The sequence below is a fragment of the Rhineura floridana genome, chromosome 2 (genome assembly GCF_030035675.1).
Source record: "Rhineura floridana isolate rRhiFlo1 chromosome 2, rRhiFlo1.hap2, whole genome shotgun sequence".
Taxonomy (NCBI): Eukaryota; Metazoa; Chordata; class Lepidosauria; order Squamata; family Rhineuridae; genus Rhineura; species Rhineura floridana.
The window spans coordinates 113992966-114012684 of NC_084481.1; positions in this window are offsets into that span (position 1 = coordinate 113992966).

The window sequence follows — 19719 nt, forward strand, 5'->3', positions numbered from 1 at the left end:
CAATTGTCCAATGCAAATATTACCTCCAGCACTTGAAGGTTAAGGAGACAGGACCAGTGGGTATGATCCTGAACTGCCTACCACCACAACTTTAAACTGTATGAAGGATGATAATCGGCACAGGACTACTGTGAAGACTGAACACATTTGAAACCCCTCTTCCTCTGTTTGGGGAATAATTATCCTTTCCCAAATAAAAACTGTAGGAAAGGGGTTAGAACATAAGAAGAGTCCTGCTGAATCATGTCAAAGTCCTAGTGGAAGCCTGCAAGTAGGACCTGAGTGTAACAGCTTGTTTTCCCCACTTACAGGAACTTATCTTATACAGAGTCAGACCATTGGTCAATCTAGCTCAGTATTGTCTCCAAGATTTCAGACAGGAGATCTTTCTCAGCCTTACCTGGAGATGCTAGGGATTGAACCTAGGACCTTCTGCATCCAAAGCAGCTTATCACTGAGCTATATCCATTCCTACTCATGCTGTCCAGCAACTAGGGATGGGGGAGAAATTTGATTCAGTTTACCTTTAAAGGTGAATGTACTTAATTTGCACTTTTCAAAACAATACATGAATACACAGCCACCCTTCAAAATTCAGTCTTCTCCAAATTTTGCAATGCAATTTTCCTGCCAAGTAATGCATACAAAAATGCATACATGATGGTAAATGATGCATTTAAATTCATATATTTGTGAAAAATAACATATAAAAATGCATTATGCCCGGGGAAATCTGCTTTGCAAAAAAAGTGTATTAGGCAAAATTGTATACAAAAATGCATCTATTAAGAGAAATTTGGACTAAAATGCTGATGAATTTTAATTGCAAATTAAAATACATTAATTGCAAAAATAAAATAGCAAACCCATGTAGAAATGTGGAGAACTGAAGACTGGAAACATGAGAAACCAAAAGGGACTCTCCCATCCTTACCAGCAACTGATATTCAGAGTCATACTGCTCTGAGAGTGGAGGTAGAACACAGCCATTGTGGCTAGTACCCTTAATTTGTCTTATCTTTTAAAGCCATCCAAGGGGGTCACTATCACTACATTGTGTGGAAGCATGTTCCATAAAGCATAAAATGACCTGACAAATTCCATAAATTCTTCAAATCCCAGAAGGCAAGTGCCATGAAGAACTGTATATGAATTTTGGACCACCTTAATTCAGTTATTTTTGTTTTCTTGCAGTTATCTTTCACCACTGCCTGCTGTTACAAATAGCCACTGTCTCCAACAAATATTGATAAAGGAATTTTGCTTGGGTAGAGAGTCTGCTGCCCCATTTCACACAAGCACAAAGGAAGTAGCATCAAAAATGCTGCAAGACATAATCACTCAACAAATGCAAATAGGACGTGCTAAGAAAAAACAAGCGCTAAATATATCTTGGATCTTTGACATATTTTACTGATTGATTGATTATTTTAAGTTTATAACTCACGCTCCCTCCCCAAAGGGAGCCCAGGCCAGCTCACAATAAAATTACATAAAACACTTCAAAACGTCATTATAATATATTACAAAGAGCAGTTAAAACCAACAGAGTAAAAACTTCATTGCCCAAAAGCCTGGATAAATTTTTAAAAGCCTTTACAAGTTTGCTGAACATAGGTAAAAAGGAGGACTGCCTGATTCTCCCTGGGTGGGACTTCTATAGTCAGGCGCTGTCACAAACAATGCCCTATCTCAGGTCTCCATTTTTCCCAGTATTCCAACTGATGGGACCAGTAGTCTAGGGCCTCCCCCCGTATCACAAATTTCAGGTTGGAAGGTGCTGGAGAAGGTGCTCTTTCAAGTATTTAGTTATTTAACAAAATCTATATACTGCTTGATTGTAAATAGAACCTCTAAGTGGTTTACAAAAAATAAAACAAACATTAGAATTATCAATAAAAGAAAAAGTTAAAACAGGTATTTTTAAAAATAAAAATGTAATTAAAATCAACAGTCAAGTTTAAAATGCATGCCAACTTCTACACGTCTGGATAAGCTTGCCTGGACAAAAATGTTTTTAGCAAGTGCCAAGACAGTTACAGTGAAGGCGCCTCCCTGATGTCAGTAGGTAGGAAGTTTCAAAGCAGAGGTGCTACCACACTAAAATATTTATTTCTTAAAAGCTTATTTCTTACAAGCGCAGAACAAATATTATGTGGCACTTTTAACAGCAAAAGTTCCACAATCAAAGCGGTCAAGAGGGCACATATGGCATAAGGTGATCCCTCAAGTACTTGGGTCCCAACTCATTTAGGTCTTTGCACAATAATACTAACACCTTGAACTAGGTGCTGTAGCTCACAGGCAGCCAGTGCAGGGCCCTGTCTTGAGCTTCTAGGAAAAAACAAAATGAAACTTTTTAGTCTTAGCTTGTAGTTTGTTATATACTATAGGTGAAATTGCTGATCTGCTAACTAAAATATGTAACTTGTCCCTCGGGTCCTCCTCCGTGCCTGAGGACTGGAAAGTGGCAAATGTAACGCCAATCTTCAAAAAGGGATCCAGAGGGGATTCCGGAAATTACAGGCCAGTTAGCTTAACTTCTGTCCCTGGAAAACTGGTAGAAAGTATTATTAAAGCTAGATTAACTAAGCACATAGAAGAACAAGCCTTGCTGAAGCAGAGCCAGCATGGCTTCTGCAAGGGAAAGTCCTGTCTCAGTAACCTATTAGAATTCTTTGAGAGTGTCAACAAGCATATAGATAGAGGTGATCCAGTGGACATAGTGTACTTAGACTTTCAAAAAGCGTTTGACAAGGTACCTCACCAAAGACTTCTGAGGAAGCTTAGCAGTCATGGAATAAGAGGAGAGGTTCTCTTGTGGATAAGGAATTGGTTAAGAAGCAGAAAGCAGAGAGTAGGAATAAACGGACAGTTCTCCCAATGGAGGGCTGTAGAAAGTGGAGTCCCTCAAGGATCGGTATTGGGACCTGTACTTTTCAACTTGTTCATTAATGACCTAGAATTAGGAGTGAGCAGTGAAGTGGCCAAGTTTGCTGACGACACTAAATTGTTCAGGGTTGTTAAAACAAAAAGGGATTGCGAAGAGCTCCAAAAAGACCTCTCCAAACTGAGTGAATGGGCGGAAAAATGGCAAATGCAATTCAATATAAACAAGTGTAAAATTATGCATATTGGAGCAAAAAATCTTAATTTCACATATGCGCTCATGGGGTCTGAACTGGCGGTGACCGACCAGGAGAGAGACCTCGGGGTTGTAGTGGACAGCACGATGAAAATGTTGACCCAGTGTGCGGCAGCTGTGAAAAAGGCAAATTCCATTCTAGCAATAATTAGGAAAGGTATTGAAAATAAAACAGCCGATATCATAATGCCGTTGTATAAATCTATGGTGTGGCCGCATTTGGAATACTGTGTACAGTTCTGGTCGCCTCATCTCAAAAAGGATATTATAGAGTTGGAAAAGGTTCAGAAGAGGGCAACCAGAATGATCAAGGGGATGGAGCGACTCCCTTACGAGGAAAGGTTGCAGCATTTGGGGCTTTTTAGTTTAGAGAAAAGGCGGGTCAGATGAGACATGATAGAAGTGTATAAAATTATGCATGGCATTGAGAAAGTAGATAGAGAAAAGTTCTTCTCCCTCTCTCATAATACTAGAACTCGTGGACATTCAAAGAAGCTGAATGTTGGAAGATTCAGGACAGACAAAAGGAAGTACTTCTTTACTCAGCGCATAGTTAAACTATGGAATTTGCTCCCACAAGATGCAGTAATGGCCACCAGCTTGGATGGCTTTATTTTTTTTTTTTCCAATAATTTTTATTCAGATTTTCATAAAACATACAAGACAAAATCATAAAACATTCAAAGACAAAAAACAAAATCAAAAATAGTTAAACAAAAAGAAAAAAAAGAAAAAAAAAAAAACAAAAAAACAAAAATAAAAAATAAAGAATAAAATATTGACTTCCCATTTGTCAAAGATCAAATCAGTTATAAGTCTATAATATATAACAATCCTGTCTCTTAAGTCATATTATAAAATCACTTTCCTCCAGTAGTTATCTTACTTAATCATCAAATCTCATAAACATTACTTTATTCTTTCCACAAAAAGTCAAAGAGAGGTTTCAATTCTTTAAGAAATATATCTATCAATTTTTTTTTCCAGATAAGCATATCGATTAATCCATCTCATTACTAATTATGATAATCTTATTGTCATAACCATAGTCAAAATAAACATTTCAATTAATCCATCACATCAGAATCTGTTAGGTTCAATAATTTCAGTAGCCATTGTTCTATTATCTCTATTAGTTCCATTTTCCATCTTCCATCTTCAGTAGTCTTGTTAAGTCCAGTAATTTCAATATCCAATCTTCCATTATCAGTATTCCATAATAATCTTGCTGTCAAAGCCATAGTCATATAGTAAGAGTCTGATGGGGATTACCTCTATCCCAAATATTTTCTTGCCATCCATTCTGAATAGGTTGCTGAAATACTGCTGTAAAATCATATCTCTGTTCTTTTTTTCAAAATACACTGGGTCATCTCTTAAAAGTTTTTCCATTGTCACATGGCTGCAGTTAATTCCATAGATTTTCTCTATATTGGGCTCCATCACATCATTCCAGTCCAGAAGATTATCCATGCCATTGATAACTTTATCTCTAGAATCTTCATTCATTTCTTCAGAGATAACATTGAGTTCCAAACAATAGATTTTATTTCTAAAGTCCATAGACTCCAAATCTTGTTCCTGTTCCACGTTGGTTCCAATCTCCGGGATCTCCTCTCTCACAGGGACCCCTATTCCAGTCTCCAGGGTCACCTCTCTCACAGGGACCCCTGTTCCAATCTCCGGGGTCTCCTCTCTCACAGATGGATGGCTTTAAAAGAAGATTAGACAAATTCATGGAGGACAGGGCTATCAATGGCTACTAGCCATGATGGCTGTGCTGTGCCACCCTAGTCAGAGGCAGCATGCTTCTGAAAACCAGTTGCCGGAAGCCTCAGGAGGGGAGAGTGTTCTTGCACCCGGGTCCTGCTTGCGGGCTTCCCCCAGGCACCTGGTTGGCCACTGTGAGAACAGGATGCTGGACTAGATGGGCCACTGGCCTGATCCAGCAGGCTCTTCTTATGTTCTTATGTTCTTATGTGGCTGTTCCATTTCGGTCAAAGAATTAAAAACTGATTAGATATACAAATATTTGTAAACATTAATGTATTTATTTATGTCATGTATCATTCATTCATCCATGAAGAAGGTAGAAGGAAGGCCTTGGTTTAAACTAAAAAGATTAGCAAGTGCCCCGGTCTCAGGCATTCAGTAGCCGGCTCCCCTGGCTCCCCCATCCCTTCAATTAAAGGTCAGGGGAAGACATCATGAGGGAACTCTTCCGACAGGGCTTTTTCCCCAGAAGCACAGGCAGCCAGGGGGGCTGCAGAGTGCTGGAGAAACGTTTCCTGGAAAGAAAGAAAAAAATAACTATCCATTCTCACCTCTTAACAATAAACGAAGTTCAACCCACACCAACCTTCTGAAGAAATTTTAAAGGATTCAGAAATAACGGAAGCCTCTTTTGCAGGGAAAGCAAGCTTTTCAGTCACTAGAGAACAGGTTTTGGCACAGCACTACTTATTACTGCCCTTGCTTATGACTGAACATTGCCACAACAGGTTTCCCAGGAGTTAATAATGTAGCTCTTTGCATAATTATATCATAAGCCCTTGGAACAGGCTTGACAGTGTATCCATAAACTATCAGAGCTACAAGCATCCAGTGTTCCAGCACCAGGTGACTGACAGATCCAGTAATGGTTGGACCACCCACTTTTTAGCCTCTTAAAGCATCTCCACTTTGTTTCATTACTTGGATCATCCCACATTCACTTGTGGTTCAGCCTAGAATCCAAGTCTCCCCCTCGTTTTGTGAGACCACCAGCTGGTTTCTATATGCCCTCCCAAGCCTCTGCTGTCTTTAGAAGCTGCAGAGCTGACATGATGAGCATTTGAAAATGGGACCGAGATGGGGAGGGAAGCAGTCATAGGTCAGGAAGAAGTTAGATGTGGCCATGCATTTCTGTCTTTGCATGAGGATTGGCAAAGCCTTTACAACAAGCAAATGGAAACTGCTTCCAAAGTGTCTACTTCTCAAAGGGGGTAGGGAATCTTTTTCAGCCCAAGGGCTGCATTCCCTTACGGAGAACCTTCCAGGGCCACATTCACTAGTGGGGAACCAGTGGTGGATGAGACCAGAGGCAAACGTGGCGGAGCAATGGATGTGATTCTTACTGTTGCAGAGCATGAATCAGAGGTTTATACCAGAGCTTGGAAAAGTTACTTTTTTGAACTACAACTCCCATCAGCCCCAGCCAGTGGACATGCTGGCTGGGGCTGATGGGAGTTGTAGTTTTAAAAAAGTAACTTTTTCAAGCTCTGGTTTATACACACCCCTCTCTCCAGCCAGGCGAGCAAGATGCATCATCACAGTTCAAGAGCGCATTCTAGCCTGGCAAAGCACTCGAGGAAGGCGTGGAGCAGGACTGGGGAATGGTGGAGCATGGACAGCAGCATAGCCTCAAGGAGTCCCAAAGGCCACATAAAGTGGCCCAGAGAACCACATCTGGCCCACAGGCCTCGGATTCCCCCCCCATCTAAACAGAGTAGATACATTTATTTCTTTGCCCTAAAAGGGACAGCACAAATGTGGTGAGCAATGCTGTATATCAACATCACAAAGTGCAGGGTCGCTTTTGGATGGAAAGCACAATAGTTTTTAAGCCAAGGAATTGTCAACAAACTCCACAGAAATATATTGCCAGCTTCCATTTGGCCAGAGTCCTGAAGGATGTTGATCTCACAATGCTCAGAAGAAAATGTGCGTTCAATTCGTTCTCCCCACCCCTTCTCCATTTCACACTCCATTTGTAATGATTAATGCTTGCATTCTTGGAGAATGAAAGCTGAAACAGATGTTAGCCAGTTACAATACCATCCAGCTAACCCCAAGCCAAAGGCTGAAGTCTGCAGCAGATTAGTGGCTGAAGTCAAAATGTGGATAAATAAAAAGCAAGTGGACAAGCTCTTAGGGGTATTATTTCCATAGAAATACAGGGGAGCTTGTGCAATCTGGCTAGACAAATATTAAATCAGAGTGTTCCAGTGGTCAAGCCCTGAAAAACTCTCCCGCACGCTCTTTTTTATCACAGGGGTTTCAGCAGCAGATTACTTTACATGCCTGACAACATATCTCAGAAAAAACCGGCTGGTAGAGATAGGAAAGAAATTTGATTCAGTTAGCATTTAAAGCTGCATTTATCACATTTGCACTTTTAGAAAAAACATGAGCACCAAAACACAGCAATTGTTTGAAACTCACACTTACCTGAATTTTACAATACAGTTCTCCAACCAATGTTTTAAAAATGCATATATTAGGGGAAAATGTGTATAACATGAATATTTGTGAAAATAAAATAAAAATGCATTATATTAGGAGACATTGTTTGCAAAAATGTGTACACCAGTAAAAACTGCAGACAAAAATATGCTTATTAGGAGGAATAACACTAAAAATAATACTAAAATGCTGAAGAATTTTCATAAAGATTTTTTTAAAAATCTTGCAAATTGCTGCAGAAACCTGGAGAACTGAATTAATTGGAAAAATGAGAAACTGAGAAAACTGACCTTTCCATCCCTCCTGCCTGGGATCCAAAAAAGTACTTCAGGTATCCCAATGAGATGTTTATCTCTTCCCGCCATGATCAGTAGGACTCAACACAATATCACAAGCCACTGTTAACCACACTTGGTTACCTTGAAAGCCCTAAACAGTTTGGATCCAAGCTATTTGAAGCACCATCTGTACCTGTCAATGAGCCTGCCAGTCCCTAAGATCAGCATCTGAGGGTCTCCTACAGGGTCTCCGCCGCCAAGGAGTATTAGATTGGCGGTCACAAGAAAGAGGGTATTTTCAGTGGTGGCCCAATGCCTATTGAATTCTCATCCTAGACAGGTGTGTATGGCCCCTGCATTGATGATTTTTAAAACAGGCCTTTGAAGGCTTAAAAAAAAAAATTCTGAACAGTTTTTTTCTGATAAACATGTTGGGTACTTTGGTGCTATTGTTTCATTTTTTCCCCTTTCTGTTCAGTATTACCATTACTATTACCTGCCCTCCACCCAAAGGTCCCAGGGCAGGTCACAAAAATATAAAATACATTATTAAAAACAGTTTAAAACAAATTATGCTGCCAACTAGAGAAGGTCCTAAAAATACATACTCACGTGTCAAAAGCCAGGGTGAAGAAGTTCATCTTTGGCATACGACGAAAGTTATTGTGAATTTCTTCTGATAAACATATTTTGTCTGCAGTTTCAACTAATATATACATATTTTGCAAGCAATTTCTCCTAATATAATGGTTTTGTATATTATTTTCACTAAGACATTCATTTTTATGCACACTTCCCCCTAATATATGCATTTTTGTAAACACTGATTGGTGAACTGCATCACAAAATTTGAATAAGTGTGAATTTCAAAGGATGGCTGTGTTTCAGTTCTCATATTTTTCTGGAAAGTGCGAATTTGATAAATTTGGCTTGGAATGTGAATTGAATCAAAATTCTCATCCATCACTGGGTGATAGTTGGTTAACACTTCTGGATCCATGCATCTCTTCTTAAGGAGGGGATGCACCACTGCCTCCTTCAAGGCAGATGTTACTTCTCCCTCTTTCAGTGAAGCATTGATCATTCCTTTGACGAACCTACCCAGTCAACCCCCTATGGCTAGCTCTAAGATGAGTAAAAGTCAAGGGGGCAGGTGGACAGCTGCACTTCTTCAAGCAGCTTGTCCATATCCCAGGCCACAACAATAGAAACGGATCTAGTACAGATGGAACAGTCAGTACTCTGGATGCCTCCATTGGACTTGCTCTAGCCATAGTATCCAACGCTGTCCAAATCTGAGCAACTTTGCCCCTAAAGTGACTCACAAAGTTGATACAGCAGGCCGCCAAATCTACTGATATTGCTTTTATCGGCTGCTCTGACAGTATTTTTGCATGTTACTTACTACAATCAGTTTATGATTTGCAATGTTGATATAGATTGTATTTTCACATGATGCAGGCTACCTTTCAATAAAAATATGGAAATAAAATAAATTAAGAAAAGTCCCCTCAGTTTCAAAAGTAGCCTGCCATGTGGTGTGGATAACAGCCTATAATTAAGATCGCATATTCTAAAACACTAGTTTGATTGTTATTGTCCTGTCCAGAGGTGACGGATTCAGACTGAGGTGAGGTGATATCTTTTTCTCTTTTTATTAAAGTTATAGATACATCCAAAGCGGTGCACTTCATATACCTGTCTACTCTGACTCACTACTTTCCCTAACTATTCTAGCTAAGCAGTCTCTGCAGTGTTTGAGGAGAGTTGACTCACCACTTGTGCCTTGGGGACACTGGCTTAAGTAGGGAAGGTTTTGGCTTGTAGACAGCGGCTCTGCCTGAGTTCCACCCTCTGAAAGTCTTTCTTCTCGCACCTCCTCACGCAGGGCGTGGGGGGGCGGGGCAAGTCTCAGACAATCCATCTGATAGCAGGGCTTTGCTAGGTGACAGTGCGGTCTCTGGAAGCAGGATGCTGATTGGTTGGGAAGCATTTGAAGTGCCTGGCAGAGATTCCTGCCCAGGAGTAGATAGTGCAGATGGAGAGTCATTTCCCAACTGCTCGGGCGTTGGACTCGCAGGCGGGCAGCAGCTTCCTCAGTGGAAGTGTCGGGCAGGGGAGTTTGGGGGCTGCCAGAACCCTCCCTGCTCATCTCCCCAAGAAACCTCATCCTCATGTGACTCCCCTCCCTGATGTAACTCTCCCTTCTCCTGGGACACAACAGTTATTGAATGAGAAAGATTTCGGGGCAGGATCATAGCTCAGTGGTGCTGGATGGGGCTGGATGGGGCTGATGGGAGTTGTAGTTCAAAAAAGTAACTTTTCCAAGCTCTGGTTGTATGTTATAAAGTCCTATTCTGGTGTGTGTGTTTTAAATGGGGGAGATGACAAGCAGTGGGATGACCTCCACATCTGTCCTTTTCTCACACTAATTCCCTGCTATCCTCTGCACATACAAACCCCTCTCTCCTTTGTAATACCAGGACTATATATCACACAATCACACAGACACCAGGAATGTCCCCTCTCTGAAATCCTGGCGAGCTGCTGCCACTCAGTGTAGCCAGGGATGGGATCCGTTGGCCGATGCATTTCATCAAAAGCATTCCGTCGACCTAACAGGCTGGCATCGATTTGAATTCATTCTGTATCCATTAGCTGCTGCTTTTACCAATCTGTGTTTTTTTTTTCACTCCAAAAAAATATTGATATTAAATCGATATTTTAAAAGGAAATATCAATATTTCCTTTTAAAATATTTATATTTTCTTCAGAATAAATTATAATTCTTACAACTGATGCTTTAGAGGCAGATTTTTTTTAAAGTCCGTTTTCAAAAATAGCTGTGGAAATTAACTACAATAAAATCTGATCCTCAGTGACTGAGAATAAGTGGATTAATGGAAAATTTGGTACCAAATCTGAGTTGGGCAAAATTCTAGTACATCCCTAGTGTAGACAATACTGAGCTAGATGGGCCAATGATTGGACTCAATATAAGGCAGCTTCCTATATTCCTCTGGTCCTTATTTGCAGCTTGAACGAGGCTTGTGCAATAGAGAACATGCATCTGGGAACATGCATGCATTTATTCATCCTCTGGGAAAGTCCACACAGAGAGTATTCTGTCCCAATGAAAGAGTTTTTGACCTACAGTGGTATCTGCTGGAAGACAATGGCTGCTGTCACACATGGGGCTGATTGAGTTAGTTTAACGGATTAAAAAGGTAGCGCTTCTGTCCCGATTTCTAAAATCCCTTTCACACTGCAGCACCTGTTGCGTTAAGGAAGAGCAGCTTTTTCAGACAATATACCGGCATTTCACACAACTGTCTTTCACGTGGTTTGCTTTCATCCCTCACCCATGAGCACTGTTCCCCACTGTGTAGGAGGTCTAAGATCTTGTCCCGTCGCCATGAAAGCCCTCTCCCTTTAGGATCTGACTTTTTAAATGGTTTTAGTTGTATCAAGACTGGGGTGTGTGGGGGAAATGCTGCTGCTATCTGCACCAATGCTGGAATATTGGTACAACGTTCATCAGGCAAAAAAAAACACAAAACCACGTGACTAAAGGGCGGGAATGCACTGCATGCTGGGATGTCTGTCACATGAGCAGCTGCAGCTAGCAATAAACTCCTGCAACCTTCCGGTTTCCCAGCCTTGCTAACGGATTATTTCTGGTATCATTTATCACAAAAATTGCTAAACTTCCACTACATTCCACTAGAATTCTGGATCTAGCTTGTGCATTGTGTGAAAGATCAAATAGAAGAGCAAATTACCAGGTAAGAAATCGTCGGAATAACGGAATAAAGTGCAGTGTGAAAGCAACCAATGATGTAAATACTCAGCTGGGCCCTTAGAAATGATGCCGTTCAATTGCCTGCTTTTGGAGAATTTAGCAGAAAGCCTGTCTCCAAGTCTGAATACATGCAAAATGTGACTATATGTATGAATAGTATTCAGTGCTAATGCTACTCAGAGTAGACTCATTGAAGGGAATACACATGACTACATTAGGTTCATTAATTTCAATGAGCCTCCTCTATTTAGTATTTAGTTGATACAAACCATAAGCAGCAGCCATTACACACAGCCATAAGTACACACAGTGGTCTCACTAAAAACATAATAATAAACCCAACATTTGTACTGAAATGTAATAATGGGGATCAAATAGCAATGTCTTGTGAAAAAAGTTGTTTGAGTGACAAAAAGGAAGAAAATGATCCAGAAATCTGCACTCTTACAGTTTTTCTGCTGTATTTTACAGTGTTTCTACTGCTTCTCCACATACGGTGGGAAATGGCAAAAAGCCTTTCCCAAACTGAAATGAAATGAATCTTTATTGCTCAGAGCCATAGGCTACCACAATTAAACACACGCAAAAGGAAAATACAAAATACATATTAAAATACAAGTCATATTTCAACAAAACACAGTAAAAGAACAACAATACATTTCAAATAAAATTTCCTCTAAACTAAAATGAACAGCAGCAACAGAAAACTGTGGTAGAAATGTTATAAACTGTAACACTCACTGTAAAAACACCAGCAGTGGTGCATGAATAATAACAAAACCCAAACACAGGGCCATCCCAAGGCAGCACATTCCCAACCCCAAAAGCCAAGGCACCCAGGGTCAGCAAAGTTAGAACCTGGCACCTGAAGCCCACAAGCCCACAACCACCTCTGTTCACCTGGCAGCAACAAGACAGCAACAATTAATTAAACAAGTAACAATTTGTGGTCCACTTATGATACTCAAGATCAGCAGCCTGAAATGGCTGTCTCACACTGCCTACTGATAGGATTAGACTTCCAGACAAGGCATTCGAGCAAGCAATCACTTGGACGTTTTATAAAAACAAAAGCCAAAACACTGATAAAGCAACAAACCACAAATACTTCTTCCTTCCCCTGGGACGAGAGCCAGTGTGGTGTTAAGGTGTTGGATTACGACCTGGGAGGCCAGAGTTCAAATCCCCACACAGCCATGAAGCTCACTGGGTGACCTTGGGCCAGTCACTGCCTCTCAGCCACAGAGGAAGGCAAGGGTAAAGCCTCTCTGAACACCACTTTCCTTGAAAACCCTACTCATAGGGTCTCCATAAGTTGGAATAGACTTGAAGGTAGTCCATTTCCATTTTTTACCCAGGGGATGTGTGGGGAGGAAAAGGCATGGATGACCTAATCAAGGCGAAGGTTTTCAAATGTGTATCAAGTAACTATACCCAGCCTTGTGGATGGGAGGATCTAGAATATGTTGAAAGCAGCCTGTTGAAGACAAGCATGAATTGTTCTGGATTGAGTAACACTACGTTTTTGTGCTACAAATGGGTTACCATGTACACAGCCTGAGTGGAGAAACACAGAGCAGGACCTTGAATATTATTTGTAGAATTTGGGCAATTTCAAATAGGAAGAGGCTATTTATCTTGATCCCAGACCATTTATCCTCATATTGTGGTATGTAAGGTGCGAGGGGCTGACAGGAAAGTAGGTGTGTTAGCAAATCCATGGCTGAAGTGAGAAGCAGGGCCTAAACTTTGCAAGCTGCACACAGAGCTACCTTCTTGTCCGTCCCTCAATTGAGAAGTGCCGAGAATTGTGCTTGCTTTAACGTTTTGAGAGTGTTTGTTCACAGATGCTCATTCAGCACTCTATGACTGCAATGTCGAGTGGTGACTAGCATGTGTGAATCAGCCACCATAAATAGAACTTTCATCCCCCCCAATATTAACACAGACAGTACTTTTCAATGAGCAATAAGTCATCAAATTATGCCTTACTGAGTGATGTACATGTATGCATAGGTCACCTCTTAAATGACTTCAGACAGGAGAGATGCCTTTCATTTATCTCTTCTTCTTTTTGTCCTTTTCACAAACCTGACTTGCAACTTCTAAAATTAGAGTCCGTGTAGCTAAGTGCAGCCCAGTGTAAGAAACAAAACAAACTCCTGGCAAGATTACCCAGATTATACACCGCAAAAAGGATGCTTTATATTATGCACAGGACATAGAGCCTACTCAGTGCTCAGAAGCAGGGATGGACCTATACGGCTATTTTGATTTCTCTCCATTTCTCATCTTTCCCAATCTTAAATTCAGTTCTCCATATTTCTGCATTATTTGTGGCTTTAAAAAAAAAGTTCTCACAAAAATCCATCAGCATTTTAGTGTGCAATTTCTGTAAGCAATTTATCTTAATATAATGCACCTTTGTAGGTTATTTTCACTAATATATATTGTTTTGCACACTTTCCCTTAATATGCACATTTTTGTAAACATTATTTGGTTAGCGAACTGCATTGCAAAATTTGGAGAAGTGTGAATTTCAAAGGACAGCTTTCAGTTTACATATTGTTTTGGGAACTGTGACTAAGATAGCGTTGTGAGTTTGGGGTTGGAATGGATGATTCCTGTGGGTCCCCTTCCAGCCTCTGATTTGGAATCCTGTGCCTTGGGGGAGGGGCTGGCTCTGCTGGCTAGATGAGTTTCTTTTGTTAAGCTAATAGAGTGGCCAGTTTGCTAATGGGTCTTTCAAGTGCCCAGCAACTGGTGAATGGGCCAGGAAGATCCTTTTGTCATTTTAAACTCTGCAGGAGAGCCTCCCACTCCTCCTGGCGGCTAGCAGAGGTTTTGTGCTTTGAGTGTGTGTAGAATGTGTCTAGAGAAAGGCTGGGAACTGGAGGCAGGCAGAGAGGCTATCTCTCTGCACGATGGCTTTAGGATGCCTCCTGTAACACTGATGGAAAAGCTGGATATTGGACTGCTGATGCCTTGAACCCCTCCATCCTAAACTCAGGTTGGAATGTGTGTAAATAAATAAACCATATTTCATAAAGACACCGCAGTCTCCGCTGGCCTTCTTCCCAAAGGAAACCAAACCCTGGATGAGCGCAGGGACCCCGGAGATCTCACCGCTTGGAGATTCAGGAGGCACGCAACAATAGGTTCACAATAAAATGCAAAACAAACACCCCTCCTCATCCCTACATAAGTTGGCTGCGCAATTCGTGACACATTGGCAGAGCGAGTCACTTATAATGGCTGCTGTTTTTCACACAAAGAAAGCATGCTTAGGCAAGCTACTTTCTCTCTTGGGCTCTCTCTCTCTCAAACAACCCCCCATCTGTAGCACACAGCTGATTGGCATTACAAATTTGACAGGCATCATGTATATTAAGGACTTTTAAAGCTCTAAAGCAGCTGAAGCTGGTAAGAGCAGCTAAAGACTCACTATTAAGAAAGAGTGAAAGACATCATCTTCCTATTATATATGTTACAGGGAAATACAGTAGTGAAATAAACAAATATTTTTTTCTTAAATGCCTTGAGAGCCTACAAGCTGCACAGATCCTGCTTTTATAGCAAACCCCCCCCCACTATTCTGTCACATGAACGTGTAATTTCTCTGCCAGTCCAGCAAACAAATCTATTGCAGCTCAGAGACCTGGATGCACTGTGGTTGCATAAGTGTCCCCATGCCATTACTGGTGACCAGCAACACTCTCCTCATGTTTGTTCTGTCTGGAGAAATATTTTTGTTATCAAATATTTAAATGATTTATTGACTGTTTTAGAGGCTAAGTGCTCTCTTTATTTGAGTTCTACCATTCTGATGGTAGAACTCAAATAGCCACATTAAATTATTAAGAAACCCTGGCAAACTCCAGTAAGGCTACCACCCTATCCCCCTAAGACTGGAACATGAGCAGTACAACCCCCCTCCTTAGTCAACTGATGGCTCAAATATTGTCAAAATAGCAATCAATGCATTCAATGCATTCATTTAATAGAACAGAGAGAACTCTGCAAATTACAACGAACAAACAAACAAACAAACAAACAATATTTGGCAGTCTTGTGACATTACCAGGATTCTTTAGTGCTCATTCATAGAAGCTTTACAGACCATAAGATGGAGACTCCTTGCAGCAAGTGGAATTGTGGACACCATGACAGACCTAACTTCAGACACTTATAGCCTTTTGTCACAGTCATGACAACTTGTGTGTGTTTGTTTCATCCCTTCTCCTGAGTGCCTTTGCTCCTCTTCTGATAAACTTGAAGTTACTGCACATAGCCTATAGACAGGGGTTGCCAATGAGGTACTCACAGGTACCAGTATGCCCACCAGAATGTCCTGTGGCACCCACAAGATTTTTCAGTAAATATCCCCTTAAAAATCCACAGTACATGAGACTGTCCTACATTGAACACAACCCTTTAAACATGCCAATAATTCATTGGACTAAGACTGGACACCCACCCTTATTTTTGTGCTGAAGAGTGGAGAGGTGCAAAGGGCTTCTCTGTGTGAGTAGGCAAGGGGGTGGCTGATAAAGGAGTATTAGACTATGACCTGGGAGACCAGGGTTTGAATCCCCACACAGCCATGAAGCTCACTGGGTGACTTTGGGCCAGTCACTGCCACCTCTGAATACCATTTACCATGAAAACCTATTCATAGGGTCACCATAAGTTGGGATCGACTTGAAAGCAGTCGATTTTTTTCCTGACTGATGTGGCAGCTGATGGGGGATCATGCCCACACTTTTTTGTGGCCTCCATCTCTTTTTCTACTCTTGTAGATGTGGCAGCCATGTTGTGTTATGCCACATCTCCAGGGCAGCCATTTTGTGACTGGCAACCACAGCACTATCTCAAAATTCTAATGAGCCCACTGATCCAAAAAGGTTGGTGACCCCTGCAAGATACTAGGCCTTGTCTTAATTGGGAGGGGATATCTCTTTGTCAATATGGAATGTGCACGTCCTTGATTCCAGCAGGCCTAGGAAACAAATGGCCCTCTTTCCTCCTAACTGATATCAAATGACCCCATGAAGATGCAGCTGGACAGGTAAGCTGTCACTTGTAAAAAAGTATTCTGAACTTCATGAACTATCTAACTTTAAAAACAAAGAATCCCTTTTTAGAGAGGAACAGCAGCCAACTCTATCTTGCCGCTGAGCAAGACTATCCAATCTCAGCAAAGCTACTCTACTCGTGGGAGAGGATATTGCACTGTTGGGGCCAGCTGGAGGTATTTGGGAGTATTACGCATGTGACAAATAAAATGCAGACCCTTTTATCATTTAGAAAGCCACAGCAACACCAGTGTTTATGTATCATGCCTGTAATGCTAATTCTTGTAGAGCAGATTGGGGAAACTATGCTGTCCACTCAAATTACTGTGAAAAGCGTAATTTCCATGCCAAGGAATAACATTACAATAGATCAGCTGAGTTGGGCTTCAACTAACTCTTTACTTATGGTGTGATTCATTTAATCAGGCAACCAAAGTTGGAAATTTCTGTTCATGGATATGTAATACTTAGCCAGCTAATAAAATAGGTTCAATAACGCAAATGCTGAGTGACTATATTACTCTTTATAGCTTCAATCTAGCTATCAATTAATCTGAAGGAATCTCCTTAAACAACCCTGACTGAGAGGAAATATCAGCCCAATGTCTGTGTTATCTGAAGTACTTCAAATGCTTCAGTAGCTATGTTGCTATTCTGTAGATTAATCTGTTGCTACAATAGCTGTACTTGGATGTTGAAATTTGTATTTTATGCTCTGTATGTATCCCTCTAGGATGCACACCTTAAAGTGGTGAGGGGGTTTGAGAGTGTTGAAGAAGCTGAGAGCAATGCCATCAGGAGTCTAGACCAAGAGGCTAGACTCCTTGCAAGGGCACCCTTGGCGGAATGGTCAAAGCTGAGACACCAGATTAAGATGCATCCAGACTCAGAGAAAGGCAATAGTAAACCACCTCTGAATACCTCTTACCACAAAAACGCTATGAACAGAGTGTCCAAAATGCAACACGAGATAGTGCTGGAAGACGAAGCCCCCAGGTCAGAAGGCACTCACCAAGCTACTGGGGAAGAACAAAGGACAAGTAGCGCTGTGACTAATGATGCAGCTGGGTCAAAGCCAGAGGCTAATGCGCACAGATGCAAAAGGAGAGTCTGGAGTTGTATGACGCACACAATAGGAACATGGAATGTGAGAAGCATGAACCAGGGAAAGTTAGAAATTGTCATGCAAGAAATGGAACGCATCAACATTACAATACTTGGCGTGAGTGAATTAAAATGGACAGGAATGGGACATTTTCAATCAGGCAACTACAAAATATTTTTTACAGGAAATGAGAAATTAAGAAGAAATGCTTTAATAGTGAGAAGTGACGTAGCAAAAGCAATTAGGAGCTACAACACAAGGTCTGAGCAAGTGATATCAATGAGTTTAAACGGGAAACCTATTAACATAACCATCATCCAAGTCTATGCTCCAACGGCAAATGCAGAAGGAGAGGAATTGGAGAGATTTTACACAGAAGTACAGGAAGAAATTGACCACACACCAAAACAAGATGTACTGATAATCATGGGGGACTGGAATGCAAAAGTAGGGAACAGAGAAGAACTAGGAATTGTGGGGAAATGGGGCCTAGGAGACAGAAATGAAGCAGGAGAAAGACTTACTGAATTCTGTGAAGCCAATAATTTGTTTCTTGCAAACACATTTTTTGAGCAACCGAAAAGACGACTGTACACGTGGACATCACCAAATGGTCAATACAGGAATCAAATTGATTATATGGTAGCAGAAGATGGAGAAGTTCCATACTTTCTGCAAAAATAAGACTAGGAGCAGACTGCAGTACAGATCATGAACTGGTAATATCGAAAATCAGAGTAAAGCTAAAGAAGAAGAACAAAGCAATCATAATGCCAAATACAATTTAAATAACATCGCAGAAGAATATAAAGATCAAATAAGGAACAGGTTTGAGGCTTTCAACTTAGTTGAAAAAGAACCAGAAGAATTATGGATTGAAGTCAGAGACATTATCAGGGAAGAATGCAAAAAGACAATACCTCCAGTTAAAAAGGAGAAAGACCTCAAAGGATGACTGAAGAAACTCTTAAAATGGTTAAAGACAGAAGGAAAGCAAAAGCAAGAGGAAATAGAAACACAGTCAGAACCCTAAAGGCAATGACTAGTACATAGGGACAAACAGAACTATTACAATAGTTATCGTATAGAAACAGAAGAAGGCAACAAAAAGGGAAGAACAAGAGCCCTATTCCAAAAGATTAGAGAAATTAAAGGGAAATTTAAACCAAGAGTAGGGATGTTGAATAATCAACAGGGGAACACACTGACTGACTGAGATGAAATAAAAGGAAGATGGAAGAAATACACTGAAGAACTCTATAAAAGAGATGCCAGGATGACAGGAGGAACTGTATGATGAAGAACCAGAACCAGAACCAGAAATGTGAGGTGAAAGCTGCTCATAACATACTAGGAAGAAACAAATCACCAGAAATAGTTGGCATACCAACAGAGCTGCTACAAGCTACCGAGAATGAATCTGTCCAAATTTTGACAAAAATTTGTCAAGAAATATAGAAAACTAAACAATGGCCCACAGACTGGAAGCATTCAATATACATCCCAATTCCAAAGAAAGGGGATCCCAGGGAATGCAGTAATTGCCTTAATATCCCAATGCTCAAGATTCTGCAACAAAGGCTCTTACCATATATGGAGGAAGAAATGCCAGATGTCCAACCTGGATTTAGAAAGGGAAGAGGCACCAGAGATCATATCGCAAACATACCTTTGATAATGGAACGGAGCAAGGAATTTCAGAAGAAAATCACCCTGTGCTTTAGAGATTACAGCAAAGCCTTTGACTGTGTAGATCATGAAAAACTATGGAATGCTTTAAAAGAAATGGGGGTGCCACAGCATCTGATTGTCCTGATGTGCAACTTATACTCTGGACAAGAGGTTACTGTAAGGACAGAATATGGAGAAAACGATTGGTTCCCCATCAGAAAGGGTGTGAGACAGGGGTGTATTTTGTCACCCTATTTATTTAATCTATATGCAGAACATATCATACGGAAAGCGTGATTGGACCAAGATGAAGGAGGTGTGAAAATTGCACGGACAAATATCAATAATTTAAGATATGCAGACGATACCATACTACTAGCAGAAACCAGTAATGATTTAAATCTAATGCTGATGAAAG